We start from the raw sequence: 19,703 nt of genomic DNA, 5'->3' as shown, positions 1-19,703 counted from the left end.
GCAGTGACATCGCTGTCTCCTGTGTCGGGTAAGTGACAGATAATGGGCTGCTATGTGATGCCCATTATGATAGTAGCTCATTATGCTTTACCTTTACAGGGACCCATAAGGGTTTACTTCCTCTTTAAGACCCCTTTCACACTGGGGCGTTTTTCCAAGCGCTTTAGCGTTAAAAAAAGCGACTGTAAAGCGCTTGAAAGAAGCCTCATCTGCAGTCCCAATGTGAAAGCCCAAGTGCTTTAAGAGCCCTTTCACAATGTCAGCGCCCGAAAAACGCTGGTAAAGTGCCGCTTAAACTAGCAGCGCTTTACCAGCGTTTTTCGAGCGTTATTGGGGCGCTTTTAACCCCTGCTAGTGGCCAAATAAAGGGTTAAAAGCGTCCACAAAACGCTGCTGCCAATAGCGTTTTACAGGCGCTTCCCATTGATTTCAATGGGAAGGGGCACTTTAGGAGTGTTGTATTCACCGCTCCAAAAGCGCTGCAAAGAAGCTGCTTGCAGGACTTTTTTTGACGCCCTGCCAGCGCAGCGCCTCAGTGTGAAAGCACTCGAGCTTTTACATTGGGATTGCAGTTGCAGCTTCTTTCAGGCGCTTTTTTTAACGCTAAAACGCCTGAAAAATGCCCCAGTGTGAAAGGGGTCTAAACGTCAAATTCAGAGTGGGTGAAGTTGATCTTCAATGGGGGGGCACTGCACCCTCAAACATTGCACAGCATGTGGAAATGCTGTTTGGTTCAATGCAGCAATGAAGATCAGGTGCAGGTCTGCTTGTGGGGGCAGGGGTCTGTTTCCATCAGTACTGTGGCTACTGCTAAGACCATGCCCAGTCCTACTAGCCCCACTTACTGCACCCAGGTAAAGCGGGAAGAGACCACACATTGAAGGACCCCCTGAGTCCAGGGATGGTGGTAAGCTAATTCAGGGGAGGGCTGTGTGGCTGTACTGTAGGATAGTCACTTCTGACCCCTGAACGGAACGCTGCGCAACTTCTGAGCCCTAAACTCTGCCCCGCTGGCTCCTGACTGCTAACTCTGCTCCACTTTCTGCCACGTACTCCTGACCTCCACATTGCTGAACTCTGCGCCCCTCCTGACCCATGGCCTATATCCAGCGCAATGAAAACCACACCCTCATAGTTCATTCTGCACTACAAACCGTCTACCTCGGTGACAGATGGTGCTTGTAGTTTGTTCTTTCACAGATTGCTGTGAATTAATGTCACTGTTTGGGTGGAACCCTGCCCACCACAGTTCTTGAAGGTGATGGTGGGTGTGGGGATAGGCCTGGAGCATATTATACTTTAAATATGGGTGTACGGTGGGGGGGGGGAGAGAGAGAGTATTTGATCCTCTGCTGATTTTGCAGGTTTGTCCACTGACAAACGAATTTTATTGGTTGGTTTATTACAAAAGATCCAGAAAAATGTATTTCAGAAAGTTATTGATTTGCGTTTTAATGAGTGAAATAAGTATTTGATCCCCTATCAATCAGCAAGATTTCTGGCTCCCGGGTGTCTTTTATACAGGTAACAAGCTGAGATTAGGAGCACTCCCTTTATGAAAGATTTTAATGACTTGGAGAGGATCGGCAAAGAGGACAAAATCCCTCCTGAGATGTGTGCGAACCTGGAGGCCAACTCCAAGAAACGTCTGACCTCTGTGATCGCCAACAAGGGTTTCTCCACCAACTACTAAGTCATGTTCTGTGAAGGGTTCACATACTTATTTCACTCATTAAAAAGCAAATCAATTTATAACTTTTTTGAAATGCGTTTTTCTGGATATTTTTGTTATTCTCTCGCTGTTATAATAAACCGACCAATAAAATTATAGACGATCGTTTCTTTGTCACAAAATCAGCAGCCGATCAAATACTTTTTTTTTTTTCCCCCCCTCACTGTAAGAATGGGGGGGGGGAGGCGAGAGATAGGACTTGTAGTTTAGAGACCATTGTACTCCAATGGCCTCCACACTCAACACATCTCATCCAATAGAGCACCTTTGGGATGTGGTGGAATGGGAGATCGGCATCATGGATGTGCAGCTGACGAATCCGCAGCAACTGCATGATGTCACTATGGAGCAAAATCTCTGAGGAACATTTCCAACACCTTGGAATCTATGTGTCCGGCACCCTGCATGTAGATTAGGGGGTCGGATGCATGGATGGGGGGGGGGGGGGGGGGTCCATTATGGACGGGTTGCCACTGTCTGGTTTCCTCCCACAATCCAAAGAAATGCTGGGGGTTTAATTGGCTATTTTCTGGGAGTTTTATTCACTATTTTCACACAGATTCTCCTGTCCAATCAGTAAGCGGGTCAGAGCCCCGTTTCCTGATTGATCGAAAGGAGAAGTGTTCTGATTGGCCGGTGAGGAGGAGGGAGGAGACAGAAGCCACTGTGATGCCCGTAGAGTAGACTAGGGGAAGGGGAAGCAGTTGCCCGGGTAAAGTGCTGCCCACCATAAATGGGGTAAGTGCTCCGGTGCTCCTGGGGGGGGTGGTGGTTCTGTGGGACCACTGTTTGACCCCCCCCCCCCCTTCCAAAAAAAATTTTTTTTACCATCAGCCGCCACTAAAACCCAAGAACCTGGGGGAACCCACACAGGCGCAGGGAGGACATGCAAAGTGTCGTGGTTGAGATTGCTGCTGGGAGGAAGTGCTGACCACTTAGCCACTGTGCTGCCACCGCAATAAGGCCCCTTTCACACTGGGACGGGAGCGGCGTCAGCGGTAAAGCGGTGCTATTTTTATCGCCACTTTATCGTCGTTTTAGTGGCGGTATTCGGCCGCTAGCGGGGCGGTTTTAAACCCCGCTAGCGGCCGAAAAAGGGATCAAAGAGCCGCTGCAGCTTTGCCAGCGGTATAGCCGCGCTGCCCCATTGATTTTAATGTTTAGGAGCCGTGAATACACCGCTCCAAAGGTGCTGCTAGCGGGATGTTTTTCAACGTCCTGCTACCGCACCACTCCAGTGTAAAAGCCCTCCGGTTTTCACACTGGAGTGAAAGGGGCCGTTTTTTTTTCTTCACCGCCTCGGTGGGAAAGGGGTCGAAGTGTTTCTGCAGGAAGAGCTCACAATAATGCATGAGGGCAATGCTCTGGAGAGGACGGCTGTGAACGGGCTTGAAAAGATTCAAAAGCAAAATCAGTCCTCACCAGCAGATGGCAGCATTTCTCTTCCCATCACAGACTCCCGGTGACGGTGTTGAGCCCCCGAATCTCAGGAATGCCGGTGACTGACGGGGACATTTATTGAGGCTGTGTGACAAATTGCTCAGACTCGGCACGCACATCCTGAATCAGAAACAGCTGTCTGGGAATTTAATGGAGGCAATTCGGGGGACTTCTTCCCGTTCCGTAACTCCGATACGACTCGCCATACAAAGGGACCGGCTGATAATCCCATTAATTAGTGCCGGCGATGGCGACGCGTTTCCCTTTTCTGTCATCTCGGGCCCAAGTGACCTCGGCAGCCATCTTTTACATTCTGCATGCAATCATAGTAACGGCGACCCCCTTCTCTGAAGAAGAAGAATCTGAAGTTAGAACTGTCCGGGTTGCACGTTCACCAATCAAATTCTATTTCATTACTTTGTGTCAGAAAGTCAGAATTTGGTGGCCCAACGGATTTTTTATTTTTTTTTCAATCTTTAGAGAAAGATTTATAGAATGGCAAAGTTGTGCAATTTTGTTGTGCCACATCCGATAATGAAAGACTGGAAAAAGGGGAACCCCTAGTGGTGGACTTTGGCGGCACGTACAACAATAAAGTAAAATAGAAGATTTATTTATTCATTGGATTGATACAAAATCACATCATAGAAAAATTTATAATATGAACAGCATAGTAATCAACAAAGCATGGTACAAATAGCTAATAAGCTTATCACCCATACAAAATACAATTGGCCATCGAGCTTGTCACCCTACGCGTTTCGGAGCGCTGGGAGTCTCCTTCCTCAGGGGTAGATATATAGCATAGAGCGCAATTCGATTAAAAATGCAAATAGCAGGACAAAAAAATAATTGTTATTTTATCTATATACTTACATATCAGAATACAGTATTGTACGGGTGTAGTGTGGTATTTATTTAAAAGCAACAGAGCAGGTCAGGCAATGTAGATGGCTTCCCGATTTCCAAGCTTCCCACAGATAGACAATATTAAACATGGTACTGGGGTGTACGTTTTTGCTGCCAGTAGGCACGGGGGTCCTTAGTGTCCCCGAAAGAGGTCCACCGGGTACATCTGAAAGAAACACTGGGGCGAAAAATCGCCCGGCCCTAAAAAAAAAAAAACCCCTTCCCCCCCCCCCCCCCTTTTCAGTCTTTTTTCTTTCTTTAAAGCACACCTGTCATTTTGTAGCAAATTGTAACAGGTATAAAAAAATCCTGTAGGGGGGGGGGGGAATAGAAAAGTGCGCCCTCTCCACACGGGGCACCCTTGTCAATTTTCCAGGCAGACCTGATTGGAAGGTCCATGGAGCCATATGGACAGGCGGGTATAAACCGGCTTGTGCCCATTTGCACCCACCTGCCTTCGGGTCCGGAAAATAAAACAAGAGGACCGCATTCTTTTCTGTTTTTTTTTTGCTGACCGGATCAGAGGAGGCCGGATGTAGAGGGACAGCGCAGTCCACACCCAGCTACCTGGAAAGAAGAAAGAAATGGCTGCACATCCAGGGCCATCTTTAATATTGATTGGACCCTGGGCAAAACTTTTCTTCCCCCCCCCCCCCCCATGCAGTTTCGCTCTCCGTCTGCTCTGAGACATACAATAAATAGCAGCTAGGCTCAAAATCAGTTTACTGAATCAGATCAGGCAGCTATTGCGATTGGTTGCCAGAGGTTACAGTGTATCATTACCGCTCATTGACTGGTTGCTAAAGGTTACAGTGTATCATTACCGCTCATTGACTGGTTGCTAGAGGTTACAGTGTATCATTACCGCTCACTGACTGGTTGCCAAAGGTACAGCACACACAACGGCGCACTGATTAGTTGCTAGAGGTTACAGCACATGATTTCTGCTTGTTGATTGGTTTCTAGAGATTACTGTGAATATGATCTCAGGGGGGCATGATATACATATCAATGCCGCCAGCCGCCGCTATTTACATATGAATTCCAGTAATTTACATGTAAACACAGGTCTGCATGTGAGTCATCTGTACACAACAATAGGGCAGAGCTGGGCAGCTTTAGTAGCAGCACTTCACACTGAGATATCAGGACACAGCACGGGACTAAAACCTCAAGGGACGAGGGAATTTAAACCAGGATAGTTGGCAAGTATGAGACAGCTGCTTTGGGCCCCACAACATTGACAGGGCCCAGGGCAGCTGCCCCTTTTGCCCTGCCTTAAAAACGGCCCTGTGCACATCCAGAACTCCCGATTGGCTTTTATTGATCACAAGGATAACGCCAGATACACCCACAATGGTCACGTAGATGCGCTTCAAACATACATCTTGTGCTTAATCATCTTAATGATTAACCACTTCCCACCCGGCCAATGCACATATACGGCCGGGTGGGAGCCGTCTACTCCTGATAGGACGTTCAGGAACGTCCATCAGGAGGAGCGGGATCGCGCCGCTGCGCGGGCGGCGCATCTCAGATCGGCAGGAGGGCTCTGTGATTGGCCCTCCTGATCACATGACGGCCGTGTCCAATCACGGCCGTCATGTGATGTAAACAAACAGCCGGTTGCTAGGCAATCGGCTCCTCCTCTCTTCACACAGAAGTCATCGCTGAGGAGAGGAGAGCAGAACGCTGCAGCCGGCTGATGATCAGTGAGTATGAGATGTTATTACAGCTTTTTACTCACTGATCATCAGTGTAGTGTAAACACACAACACACCACACAGTGTAAACACAGTCCCCACATATGTCCCCATAACACACATGTCCCCAAAACACACATGTCCCCAAAACATACATGTCCCCAAAAAATAAAAACACATGTCCCTAATAATAAAAACATGTCCCCCACATATGTCCCACTAAAATCACATGTCCCAATGATTATCTGCACACATATGTACGTGATCACCTGCACACATATGTACATGATCATTTGCGTACATATGTCCGTGATCACACAAACCAATTATTATACACTTAACGGAATTTTTTTTACCAAAAGCATGTGGAAGAATATATTTTGGCTTAAATTTATGACAAAATTTGATTTTATTGGATTTCTTTTAAAATAGAAAAAAGAAAATATTGTTTTTTTTCCAAATTTCCGCTTTTTTGCGCTTATATCGCAAAAAATAAAAAACGGAGTCGTGAATAAATAACACCAAAATAAATCTCTATTTGTGCGAACAAAATGATAAAAATTTCATTTGGGTACAGTGTAGCACGACCGCGCAATTGTCACTGAAAGCGCGAGAGCGATGAAAGCTGAAAATTGGGCTGGGAAGGAAGGGGGCGAAAGTGCCCTGTATTGTAGTGGTTAAGCACAAGATGCATGTGTGAAACGCATCTACATGACCATTGTGGGTGTATCTGGTGTTATCCTTGTGATCAATAAAAGACAATCGCGAGTTCTGGATGTGCAGCCATTTCTTTCTTCTTTCCCCCGGAGGCGGCACTCCACGAGACTCTCCAGTCTCTCATCATACACCTCGAGCAGCGATTTCTTCCTTTGTACACACCCAGCTACCCATAGAGCTGACAGGGGATCTGCTGGACAGAAATCCAATGGGGGGGTGGGGGGGTGTCCTGTTCACCTCCAGCACCACAGATCCCTCTAGGGATTTGAGTCTAAAGTTCCCACATGGGACTACAAAACAACAAAAAGAGGGCGGCGCACCAGCCTAGCACATTCCCTTTACACCACGTCTTTAAAGGTGTAAATGCAAGTGATATACCCAGAAAGGCATGACAATGTCAGGCATATCATGTGACACAAACAAGACTTCCACCAGTGGAAGAGCTTTCAGAGTCCAAAACTCTTATGGGTTTCGAGGGGAAGCCTCACTTCTTCAGAGACACTGTCTGAGGAAGAGGGGCGGCCCCTCGAAACACACAAGCCGTTTTGGACGCTGAGATGTCTTCCACTGGTGGAGATCTGGCGGCGGTTTAGTTTGTGTCACATGATAGGCCTGACATTGTCATGTGTTTCTGAGTCTATGACTCGCATTTTCACCTTTAATAAAGAGGTCTAATAGTAATGCGCTAAGGCTGGTGCGCCCGCTTTATGGTGTTTTGTAGTGCCTTATTAAGAAGGGATGGGCACAGTCCGAAGAGGGCAGCGAGGCATATCAGTGCCGTTCCTATGAGCTGGAGGAGCGGACGTTGTAACAAATTTGGAGAGAATATTTGAAAGCTTTTTAGTTGCATTGGCCCCACGCGGGTCCCAGGGGGCGTGAAGACAGCGCTCTGTTTAATGCATTACTGAGGTCACTGAAAAGGTGGATTCCAGTACTCAAGATGGCCGCGGCTAGAAATACTGGGGGGGGGGGCGGGGGGATTCAAAGTGTTTTCTCAGCAAAACAAATCATTGAGATGTGGATGTGGGGGATGGTTTTGAAAATGAAGAATGAATTAAAGTGGTTGTAAAGCCCGCTTTGTGTTTTGTACCTACAGGTGAGTCTATAATAAGGCCTACTTTATCTCGTAAACGTGCAACGTTTAGAGGATGTTCAACCTTCGTGCGCTCTGAAGGTTCGGCTGACCGCCGCCGGAACTTCCGAGCTTCTTGTTGGGAACTGCGGGCTCGCGCGGGAGTGACATCATCGCGGCTCCGGTCACTCGCATCGCCAGAGCCCACGATCCCGGGGAAGAAAGGAAGGGAGAAGATGTCAGCTCTCTCAGCGGTGCCCGGGCACTGCAGGGCTCTGAGGAAGAAGGTCATCCTTTGAAACGCGTCAGTCGGCAATGACTCCGGCAATCTCCTCTGTTACGATCGGGAGTCTGTTACCATCTTGAACAATTGCTGTCATCTGGAGACTACTTGTATCGTGAATTTTTTTCGTTTATATGTTTGTGACTAGTTTTCTATTTTACTTTTGAATAAAATATTTACCTAAGCATAATGCAGAAGGTCGGTGCGCCTTTGTTTTCTTCCTTTTCCCTTTGACTGTTAGCATATCCCCTATCCTTGAGGGCAGCAAGACAAGAGACATTATCCATTACGAGATCTAGTCCATCTGGTACTCACTGGAGTGTTTTGTTTTCTTCTATCAAAAATTTGGGGGGTTTTTTTTCGCCTTTGTTTTACAACAGTTATAAATAAAGTTTTCAGTTTGTGGCGCTCAGACGCAGTGTAGTTCCACTTTAAGGCCTGATTCCCCCCTACGGCATTTTTTTAGTGCTTTTTGAATTTTGCAGATTTGCACTACAGAACGTGTTCCATAGGAAACCATGTTATATGGCAAATCTACAAAATGCAAAAAAAGCACTAAAAATGCCATCGATGCGATTCAGGCCTTAGTGTCTGTTTCGCCAAAACTTTTTTTCTATACATTTTAGATAGAGAAGTCAAGAATTATCAGTTCTAGTGAGATTCACTCTCTATATCATTCATAATTCCTATTATCAGAAGTCTAGTAATGAAAAGTTGTGTTAGCATTCTATCTACACAGATATACAGCGCCCTGAAAAAGTATTCATCCCCCTTGAAATTTCCCACGTCTTGTCAGGTTACAACCAAAACCGTAAATGTATTTTATTGGGATTTTATGTGATGGACCAACACAAAGTGTCACATAATTGTGAAGTGGAAGGAAAATTATAAATGATACAAATAAATATGTGAAAAGTGTGGGGGGAGGGGCATTTGTATGGCGCCCCCTTTACTCTGATACCCCTAACTAAAATATAGTGGAGCCAATTGCCTTCAGAAGTCCCCTAATTAGTAAATAGAGTCCACCTGTGTTATTTAATCTAAGTATAAATACAACTGTTCTGTGAAGCCCTCAGAGGTTTGTTAGAGAACCTTAGTGAACAAACAGCATCATGAAGGCCAAGGAACACACCAGACAGGTCAGGGATAAAGTTGTGGAGAAGTATAAAGCAGGGTTGGGTTATAATAAAATCTCCCAAGCTTTGACCATCTCACGGAGCTCTGTTCAATCCATCATCAGAAAATGGAAAGAGTATGGGCCCAACTGCAAACCTACCAAGACACGGCCGTCCACCTAAACTGACCGGGCCGGGCAAGGAGAGCATTCATCAGAGAAGAGCCAAGAGGTCCATGGTAACTCTGGAGGAGCTGCAGAGATCCACAGCTCAGGGGGGAGAATCTGTCCACAGGACAACTATTAGTCGTCTCTCCACAAATCTGCCCTTTATGGAAGAGTGACAAGAAGAAAGACATTGGAGAAAGAAAGTCATAAGAAGTCCTGTTTGTAGTTTGTGAGAAGCCATGTGGGGGAGGGGGCAGCAAACATGTGGAAGAAGGTGATCTGGTCAGAGGAGACCAAAATTCAACTTTATGGCCTAAAAGCAAAACGCTATGTGTGGGGAAACTAACACTGCCCATCCCCCGAACACACCATCCCCACTGTGAGACATGGTGGTGGCAGCATCATGTGGTGGGGATGGTTTTCTTCAGCAGGGACAGGGAAGCTGGTCAGAGTTGATGGGAAGATGGATGGAGACAAATACAGGACAATCTTAGAAGAAAACCTGTTAGAGTCGACAAAAGACTTGAGACCGGGGCGGAGGTTCCCCTTCCAGCAGGACAACGACCCGAAACATCCAGCCAGAGCTACAATGGAATGGTTTACATCAAAGCATATTCATGTGTTAGAATGGCCCAGTCACAGTCCAGACCTAAATCCCATTGAGAATCTGTGGCCAGACTTGAAAATTGCTGATCACAGACGCTCTCCATCCAATCTGACAGAGCTTGAGATATTTTACAAAGAAGAAGAATGGGCAGAAATGTCCTCTCTAGATGGGCAAAGCTGGTAGAGACACCCCCAAAAAGACTTGTAGAGAAAGGGGGTTCTACAAAGTATTGACTCCGGGGGGCGCCATACAAATGCCCCTCTCCCCACACTTTTCACATATTTATTTGTATCATTTATAATTTTCCTTCCACTTCACAATTATGTGACACTTTGTGTTGGTCCATCACATAAAATCCCAATAAAATACATTTATGGTTTTGGTTGTAACATGAAAAAATTTGTAAAATTTCAAGGGGTATGAATACTTTTTCCAGGCACTGTATATGTGCTATAAATATTAGCTAGGTGTTTAATGAATGAATGAATGAAAGAATGAAATACTTGTATAGTGCACAATGCGAACTGAATCGCCTCTAGGCGCTGATGGTTGGTTCTTTCACATGGAACGACACGGTTATGATGTCATTTCCTGTCTCTGTGTTCTTGCTGTCCCCGGTTTAACCCTTCTCTGCTCTATTCAAAAACTAAAGATACGCTTTACAAACCACCTCCATTTTTTATTTTTTTATTTTTTCACTCCCATTTGACTTCCTGAGTTCATTTCTCCCGGAATGCAGAGTAACTGCCCAGCCTAGGCAATGACTACCTGAGCATGCTGGGATTTGTAGTTCTTCAGTGTTGCATACATCATTGTTACATCTCATAGATTAGACCGCCCCGGACATGACAGGATGACGGCGGCAGTCAGTGCGATGTATTCGATGAGCATGCTCAGTTCACCTCATCTGGAAAAAACAAAATCAAATGCCCTTTCTAAAAAAAAAAAAAAAAAATAAAAAGTCATGGTGTTCTCAGCTGGATGGGATGTAATTCAGTGTGATAATAAGACTCGGCTGATAGACTGGCAGGGCAGACTGCTTAGAAATGAGGGCCGCGCCGCCTGGATGGGAACGCAATCTCTCTGGGGGGGGGGGATGGGGAGTCAATCTTTCTTTGTTGGTTGGATTCTATTATAAATGGGATGTATTATAAGAGAAGATTGAGGTCAGGTGATATCCCCCATTCAGGGAAAGATTTTGTGGCACCCCTCTGACACCCCAAAGGTAATGATAGCACCTCTAGAGGCCAGGGGCGGCATGTCACCCACAGGGCGCAGAGCCCATGTTGGAGGGGGGGGGGGCTGAGAAATGACATTGGGCGCCAGTCACTTTTATCCTTTTCATATTTTTATGGCAGAACAGTGAAGGAGGTGAGGAGTGGGGGGTGGGGGGTTCCAGATACTGGCAGATCACTTACAGCTTCTCCAGAGTCAGAACCTTTAAGCTGACCTGGCAATATGGTAAGCACCTCCCCAAATTTCAGTGCGTCCTCCAAGTGAGTCTCCGGCAGGGCTGGTGCAAGGATTTTTGACACCCTAGGCAAAACCTCATTTTGCCACCCCCTTGGTTCCACCCCTGACCCCACCCCCTTTTTCCTACCCATGTATAACACACCTTTTTAATGAAGGGCTCATAAAATGCAGCTCCACCAGCACCCAAATTCAGCCTCCACCAGTGCCCACCAAATGCAGCCTCCACCAGCGCCCACCAAATGCAGCCTCCACCAGCGCCCACCAAATGCAGCCTCCACCAGCGCCCACCAAATGCAGCCTCCACCAGCGCCCATCAAATGCAGCCTCCACCAGCGCCCATCAAATGCAGCCTCCACCAGCGCCCACCAAATGCAGCCTCCACCAGCGCCCACCAAATGCAGCCTCCACCAGCGCCCACCAAATGCAGCCTCCACCAGCGCCCATCAAATGCAGCCTCCACCAGCGCCCATCAAATGCAGCCTCCACCAGCGCCCATCAAATGCAGCCTCCACCAGCGCCCATCAAATGCAACCTCTACCAGCATCCCTCTACCAGCAACCATCAAATGCAGCCTCACCAGCGCCCCTCTACCAGCGCCCATCAAATGCAGCCCCCACCAGCGCCCATCAAATGCAGCCTCCACCAGCGCCCATCAAATGCAACCTCTACCAGCATCCCTCTACCAGTGCCCCTCTACCAGCAACCATCAAATGCAGCCTCACCAGCGCCCCTCTACCAGCGCCCATCAAATGCAGCCTCCACCAGCGCCCATCAAATGCAACCTCTACCAGCATCCCTCTACCAGTGCCCCTCTACCAGCAACCATCAAATGCAGCCTCACCAGCGCCCCTCTACCAGCGCCCATCAAATGCAGCCCTCACCAGCGCCCATCAATGGAGCTTGCCAGTGCCCATCAATGAATGTTTGCTTGCTTCCATTCATTTGTGAGTCTTGACACAGTCCTCCGCCACGGCTGCTCCTCTGATACTATGTGTGAACCAAGCGGCAGCTGCCTGCTGAGACTTAGTTGCTTGATGCAGAGAGGACACGTAGGACGACACCCTAGGCAGCTGCCTAGTTTGCCTAGTGGTAGCACCGGCCCTGGTCTCCGGCCCTGCTGAGAAACCGGCCTTCTTCCCGCCTCTCTCCAGCAAAGGCCCCCCCGGGGTCTCCTCCTTGGCACAGCTTCCTCCAGAGCAGGCAAGACATCTTCAGGACTACTTCAGCACATGTCAGGCCCCAACAACAGAGCGCCCATCCTGCAGCACTTCCCTAGGCCCCATCTAGGGTTGTCACCTGTCCGGGATTCACCCAGACAGTCCATGTTTGGGATCCTGTGTCCGGGTTTGAGGCGGACTGAAACCCGGACACGTTATTCAGACCGGGCTGTGGCTCCCCAAGTAACCAAGATAGTCACACACAAATCTGATGTTGCCCGGGAGCTGCGGGCAGCTGTCTGGGTTCAGGTTCGGCATCACTGGGGGGGGGCAGGGTGATGATGTCAGCAAGAGCACCCCACCCCACACTATGCACACCACACTACTACTCTCCTTGGAGGCACCCAAAGGTGTCCCAGGGCGCTAAAGTGTTCAGGGTTTGGCTGGAAGAAAAGGTGGCAAACCTAGGCCCCATCCCAGGGGAAGAGAGCAAGAGCGTGGCCTGTCCCAAGTATTTATGTCCTCCCTAACATGCGGTAAATAGGTCGGATTACTCGGATTACCCCTGTCCCTCCCAGAGGGACAGGGGCAATTGGACTAACTCCATACAGTATAGAGAAATAAATTCAGATGTATACAAAGATATATAGAAAATTAATTGATATAAAATTCATTAATGACATCTCAACTAGTTTCGCGGACTAATGCCGCTTCGTCAGCACAATATCTGTAGTTTGATTGACAATCACAGTGGGATAGTTGATCACGGCTAGCATCTTGACTAGTTTCACAGACTAATGCCACTTCGTCAGGAGAATATCTGTAGTTTGATTGACAATCACAGTGGGATAGTTGATCACAGAGAGCATCTCAACTTGTTTCACAGACTAATGCCACTTCGTCAGGAGAATATCTGTAATTTGATTGATAATCACAGTGGAATAGTTGATCACGGATAGCATCTCGACTAGTTTTGCTCACGAATGCCGCTTCATCAGGAGAATATCTGTAATTTGATTGACACTCACAGTGGGATAGTTGATCACGGATAGCATCTCAACTAGTTTTGTGGACTAATGCCACTTCGTAAGGAGAATATCTGTAGTTTGATTGACAATCACAGTGGGATAGTTGATCACGGATAGCTTCTCAACTAGTTTCGCAGACTAATGCCACTTCATCAGGAGAATATCTGAATTTGATTGATAATCACAGTGGAATAGTTGATCACGGATAGCATCTTGACTAGTTTCACAGACTAATGCTACTTCGTCGGGAGAATATCTGTAGTTTGATTGACAATCACAGTGGGATAGTTGTTCACGGCTAGCATCTTGACTAGTTTCACAGACTAATGCTACTTCGTCGGGAGAATATCTGTAATTTGATTGACAATCACAGTGGGATAGTTGATCACGGATAGCATCTCAACTAGTTTTGTGGACTAATGCCACTTCGTAAGGAGAATATCTGTAGTTTGATTGACAATCACAGTGGGATAGTTGATCACGGATAGCTTCTCAACTAGTTTCGCAGACTAATGCCACTTCATCAGGAGAATATCTGAATTTGATTGATAATCACAGTGGAATAGTTGATCACGGATAGCATCTTGACTAGTTTTGCTCACAAATGCCACTTCATCAGGAGAATATCTGTAATTTGATTGACAATCACAGTGGGATAGTTGATCACGGCTAGCATCTTGACTAGTTTCACAGACTAATGCCACTTCGTCGGGAGAATATCTGTAATTTGATTGATAATCACAGTGGGATAGTTGATCACGGATAGCATCTCGACTAGTTTCGCTGACTAATGCCGCTTCATCAGGAGAATATCTGTAATTTGATTGACAAGGGATCAATAACAATACAATTGACTAGACTGATAGCAACATTTAATGCCAAGATATCAATAACAATAGCATGCACCAGTGGCATAAACCTCCTACTGGATTGGCTGAAGAAAATCTACATATGCATAGCTTAGTTTTGTTTGTGAAATCTCATGCTATAAACCAGCGATATCACTGACACCTTCTGGTGACGGTGAGAAATCACAAAACAACAAGGAATGCATTCAGGTGAAAAATGTTTAGGCTTTAGTAGACATGCGCACTGCCAAAATTTCGTTAGTTTTCCTTTCATTCGTTTTTTTTTTTTTTGTTTTTTGGGTTATTCGTTATGATCGTAATTCGAAGATTTACAAAAAATATGGAAATTTGAGAATTAGGAAATTTGAAAATCCGAAAATGAGAACGAAAATCGGAAATAATAACTAACTAATAATAACTAACTAATAAATTATAGGTATTGGAATTTCCTTTTTAATTTGGATACATAACGAATACGAATTTACCCGAAGTTAACGAATTATCCGAAATAACAAATGCCGCACCTAAACGAATGGAATGAAACAAATTAATAACAATAGATAATAATGATAATAAAAACCATAAAAAGTAATGAAATTATTAGTTAGTTATTATTTCGGAATTTTCGGGTTTTAAAAAAAAAAAATTCAGATAAGTTAGCCTCTACCCCTCCCCCCCTAGATAAATGTGAAGATACACTTATGTAGCATAAGGAGTTCATAAAAAGGCTGAATCAATCCCTAAAATCCTAACAAGACTTGAAAAAGGAGGCTACGCCCCCGAAACACTTAAAGCGGAGGTCCACCCTAAAATGGACCTCCGCTCATCGGAATCCCCCCCCCCCTCCGGCGCCACAATTGGCACCTTTCAGGGGGGAGGGGGGTGCAGTTACCTGGATAATCCAGGTAACTGCACCCACTTCCGGGATAGCTGTCTGCGGAAAGGGGCGTAGATTACGCCCCTTTCCGCAACTGCCCGCCCCTTTGCGCAAGTGCCCTGCTGCCTGCTGGGAAACACACAGATCCCAGAGGCAGCGGGGACCGTCCGGATTGCGCCGCGCGGCTCGCGCATGCGCAGTAGGGAACCGTGAAATGAAGCCGAAAGGCTCCACTTCCTGATTCCCATACCCAAGATGGCGGCGGCAGGACCCGACAGACGACCTAGAGATCGGCTTCGGGTGCCGACATCGCGGGCGCGCTGGACAGGTAAGTGTCACTATTTTAAAAGTCAGCAGCTGCAGTATTTGTAGCTGCTGGCTTTAAAAAAAAAAAAAAAACGCGGAGTCCCGGTGGACTCCCGCTTTAATCATTTATGCAACCGCGCACCGCTTCCCCGTTTCCTCCAGCGTCCCCATGTCTTCACATGTCTTTGGTGGAGGGGCGATTATAGTGTGGGGTGGAGTGGGGGATTATGGTGTTGGGGGAGGGCGGATTATGGTGTGGGGGTGGAGGGGGGATTATGGTGTGGGGGGGTGAGGGGGGATTATAGTGGGGGGATTATGGTGTGGGGGGGTGGAGGGGGATTATGGTGTGTGGGGTGGAGGGGGGGTTGTGGTGTGGGGGGTGGAGGGGGGATTATGGTGTGTGGGGTGGAGGGGGGGTTGTGGTGTGGGGGGTGGAGGGGGGATTATGGTGTGTGTGGGGGGAGGGGGGATTATGGTGTGTGCGGTGGAGGGGGGATTATGGTGTGTGGGGTGGAGGGGGGGTTATGGTGGGGGGTTGTTTTTCAGGGGTTGGCCCCTTAGTTCCAGTGAAGGGAACTCTTAAGGCGTCAGCATACCAAGACATTTTGGACAATTTGATGCTCCCAACTTTGTGGGAACAGTTTGGGGGACGGCCCCTTCCTGTTCCAACATGACTGCCCCACCAGTGCACAAAGCAAGGTCCATAAAGACATGGAGGAGCGAGTTTGGGCTGGAGGAACTTGACTGGCCTGCACAGAGTCCTGACCTCAACCTGACAGAACACCTTTGGGATGAATTAGAGTGGAGACTGCGAGCCAGACCTTCTCATCCAACATCAGTGCCTGACCTCACAAATGCTCTTCTGGAAGAATGGTCAAACATTCCCGTAGACACCCTCCTAAACCTTTTGACAATATAGTGTATATGAACCTTGCTCGGGTCCTGCGCTCCTAGACGTTTGATCGCAACTAAAGGAGCGCTCTGCAAATAATAAACTGGGAGATGAGCGCCTAGTAGAAGAGTTCATCACCTAAAGGTCTTTTTCATATGTTTATTGGTTAAGAGCATTAAATACAATCACCCGCTGAGGTGAGATGCAATATAAGATATGATAAAGTGATACTAAACCCCCTTAGGGGGTTATTTACTAAAGGAAGATCCACTTTGCACTGCAAGTGCACTTGGAAGTAAAGTCGCTGTAGATCTGAGGGGGACATGCAAGGAAAATAAAGAAAACAGTATTTTAGCTTGCACGTGATTGGATGATAAAATCAGCAGAGCTTCCCCTCATTTCAGATCTACCCCTTGGATTCAGAGCGACTGCACTTCCCAGTGCACTTGCAGTGCAAAGTGGATTTGCCTTTCGTAAATAACCCCCACAGTGTAATGTACATTGTAAAAGAGAATGGTGCGCTAATTCAATCAGTGAGCGTCCAAACAGCAATTCAGCAACATAAACAAAAATAAAGTGAAACAACAATAATAACACAAGCGATAGTAAATATGTAAAAATAGGAAATAGTTTGAGTGAAAAAAGCCCAATAAAGTTGATAAATTTAGGATTCTTCCTTTAGACCCCTTTCACACCACACCGCACCTTGCGTCGGCGGTAAAACGCCGCTATTTTTAGCGGCGTTTCACCGCTGGATTTGCGCCGGATTTGCGGCGCATTTCGGCCGCTAGCGGGGTGCTTTTACCCCCTGCTAGCGGCCGCGAAAGGGTTAAAACCGCCGGCAATACGCCGCAATAGCGGCGTTTTGCCGGCGGCATTACAGCGCTGCCCCATTGATTTCAATGGGCAGCAGCGGTGGAGGAGGGGTAAACACACCGCTCCTTCACCGCTCCAAAGAAGCTGCTGGCAGGACTTTTTTCTGACGTCCTGCCAGCGCACCGCTCCAGTGTGACAGCCCTCGGGGGGATCACACTACACACAATGGTGCAGCTTCTTTAGGGCGTTTTGCAGGCGCTATTTCTAACGCTATACCGCCTGCAAAACGCCCTGGTGTGAAAGGGGTCTTAAACACCTTGCCACCACCACCGCCACCTCCTGGTGAACTGCCCGCTCACCCATCAGTCAGTGCCACCTATCAGTGCCCATCAGTCAGTGCCACCTATATCAGTGGCCATCAGTCAGTGCCACCTATCAGTTCCCATCAATCAGTGCCCATTAGTCAGTGCCACCTATCAGTTCCCATCAATCAGTGCCCATCAGTCAGTGCCACCTATCAGTGCCCATCAGTCAGTGCCACCTATATCAGTGGCCATCAGTCAGTTCCCCCTATATAAGTGGCCATCACTCAGTGCCACCTATCAGTGCCCATCGGTCAGTGCCACCTATATCAGTGGCCATCAGTCAGTTCCCCCTATATAAGTGGCCATCACTCAGTGCCACCTATCAGTGCCCATCGGTCAGTGCCACCTATATCAGTGGCCATCAGTCAGTTCCCCCTATATAAGTGGCCATCACTCAGTGCCACGTATTAGTGCCGATCAGTCAGTGCCACCTATATCAGTGGCCATCAGTCAGTGCCACCTATCAGTTCCCATCAATCAGTGCCCATTAGTCAGTGCCACCTATCAGTTCCCATCAATCAGTGCCCATCAGTCAGTGCCACCTATCAGTGCCCATCAGTCAGTGCCACCTATATCAGTGGCCATCAGTCAGTTCCCCCTATATAAGTGGCCATCACTCAGTGCCACCTATCAGTGCCCATCGGTCAGTGCCACCTATATCAGTGGCCATCAGTCAGTTCCCCCTATATAAGTGGCCATCACTCAGTGCCACCTATCAGTGCCCATCGGTCAGTGCCACCTATATCAGTGGCCATCAGTCAGTTCCCCCTATATAAGTGGCCATCACTCAGTGCCACGTATTAGTGCCGATCAGTCAGTGCCACCTATATCAGTGGCCATCAGTCAGTGCTACCTATCAGTGCCCATCAGTCAGTGACACCTATCAGTGCCCATCAGTCAGTGCCACCTATATCAGTGACCATCAGTCAGTTCCACCAAATCAGTGGCCATCAGTCAGTGCCACCTATCAGTGCCCATCAGTCAGTGCCACCTATCAGTTCCCATCAATTAGTGCCCACCATTCAGTGCCACCTATCAGTGCCCATCAGTCAGTGCCACCTATATCAGTGCCCATCAGTCAGTGCCACCTATCAGTGCCCATCAGTCAGTGTCCATCAGTCAGTGACACTTATTAGTGCCCATCAATCAGTGCCACCTATATCAGTGGTCATCAGTCAGTGCCACCTATCAGTGGCCATCAGCCAGTGCCCATCAGTCAGTGCCACCTATATCAGTGGCCATCAGTCAGTACCACCTATCACTGCCCATCAGTCAGTGCCTATCAGTCAGTGCCACCTATCAGTACCAGCCATCAGTCAGTGCTGCATAATCGGTGCCACCTAGCAGTGCTACTGTCACGTGACATTAAAAAAAGTATTGGTAATCATTATTGGCGAGTACTTGAGTATCAGTACTTGTACTCGGTCTTAAAAAGTGGACAACCCAACTCAGTGCCCATCCCGGAGTACCCGGGGGACATTGTTCTGCTGGTGATAGTAGTCAGGGGGAAATCTCTGCTCAGTTCAGGTGGACCGACCCTTTAAGTCTGATCGATGCGGAAGCCTTCCTTATGTATTGCGGCGGCGGACATCGCTGTGCACAGCTACAAACAGCAACACGAGAATTGTACATCATCTGAGATTAGGAAGACTATTACCCCAGCGGCCCTCTTGAGTCCCCCCTTCGTGTCCCCCCCATATCCCCCTGTGTCCCTGTCCATGCCCCCCGTATCCCCCCATATCCCCCCGTGTCCCCCCGTATTCCCGTCCATGTCCCCCTGTATCCCCCCGTGTCCCCCCGTATTCCCGTCCATGTCCCCCTGTATCCCCCCGTGTCCCCCCGTATTCCCGTCCATGTCCCCCTGTATCCCCCCGTGTCCCCCCGTATTCCCGTCCATGTCCCCCTGTATCCCCTCGTGTCCCCCCGTATTCCCGTCCATGTCCCCCTGTATCCCCCCGTATTCCCGTCCATGTCCCCCTGTATCCCCCCGTGTCCACCCGTATTCCCGTCCATGTCCCCCTGTATCCCCCCCCGTATTCCCGTCCATGTCCCCCTGTATCCCCCCGTGTCCCCCCGTATTCCCGTCCATGTCCCCCTGTATCCCCCCGTGTCCCCCCGTATTCCCGTCCATGTCCCCCTGTATCCCCTCATGTCCCCCCGTATTCCTGTCCATGTCCCCCTGTATCCCCCCGTATC

Source organism: Lithobates pipiens, unplaced genomic scaffold (assembly GCF_037356315.1).
Source record: "Lithobates pipiens isolate NorthernLeopardFrog02 unplaced genomic scaffold, aLitPip1_a1.2 Scaffold_10, whole genome shotgun sequence".
Lineage (NCBI taxonomy): Eukaryota > Metazoa > Chordata > Amphibia > Anura > Ranidae > Lithobates > Lithobates pipiens.
The sequence above is the reverse complement of the archived record's forward strand: the minus strand, read 5'-3'. Positions refer to the sequence as shown.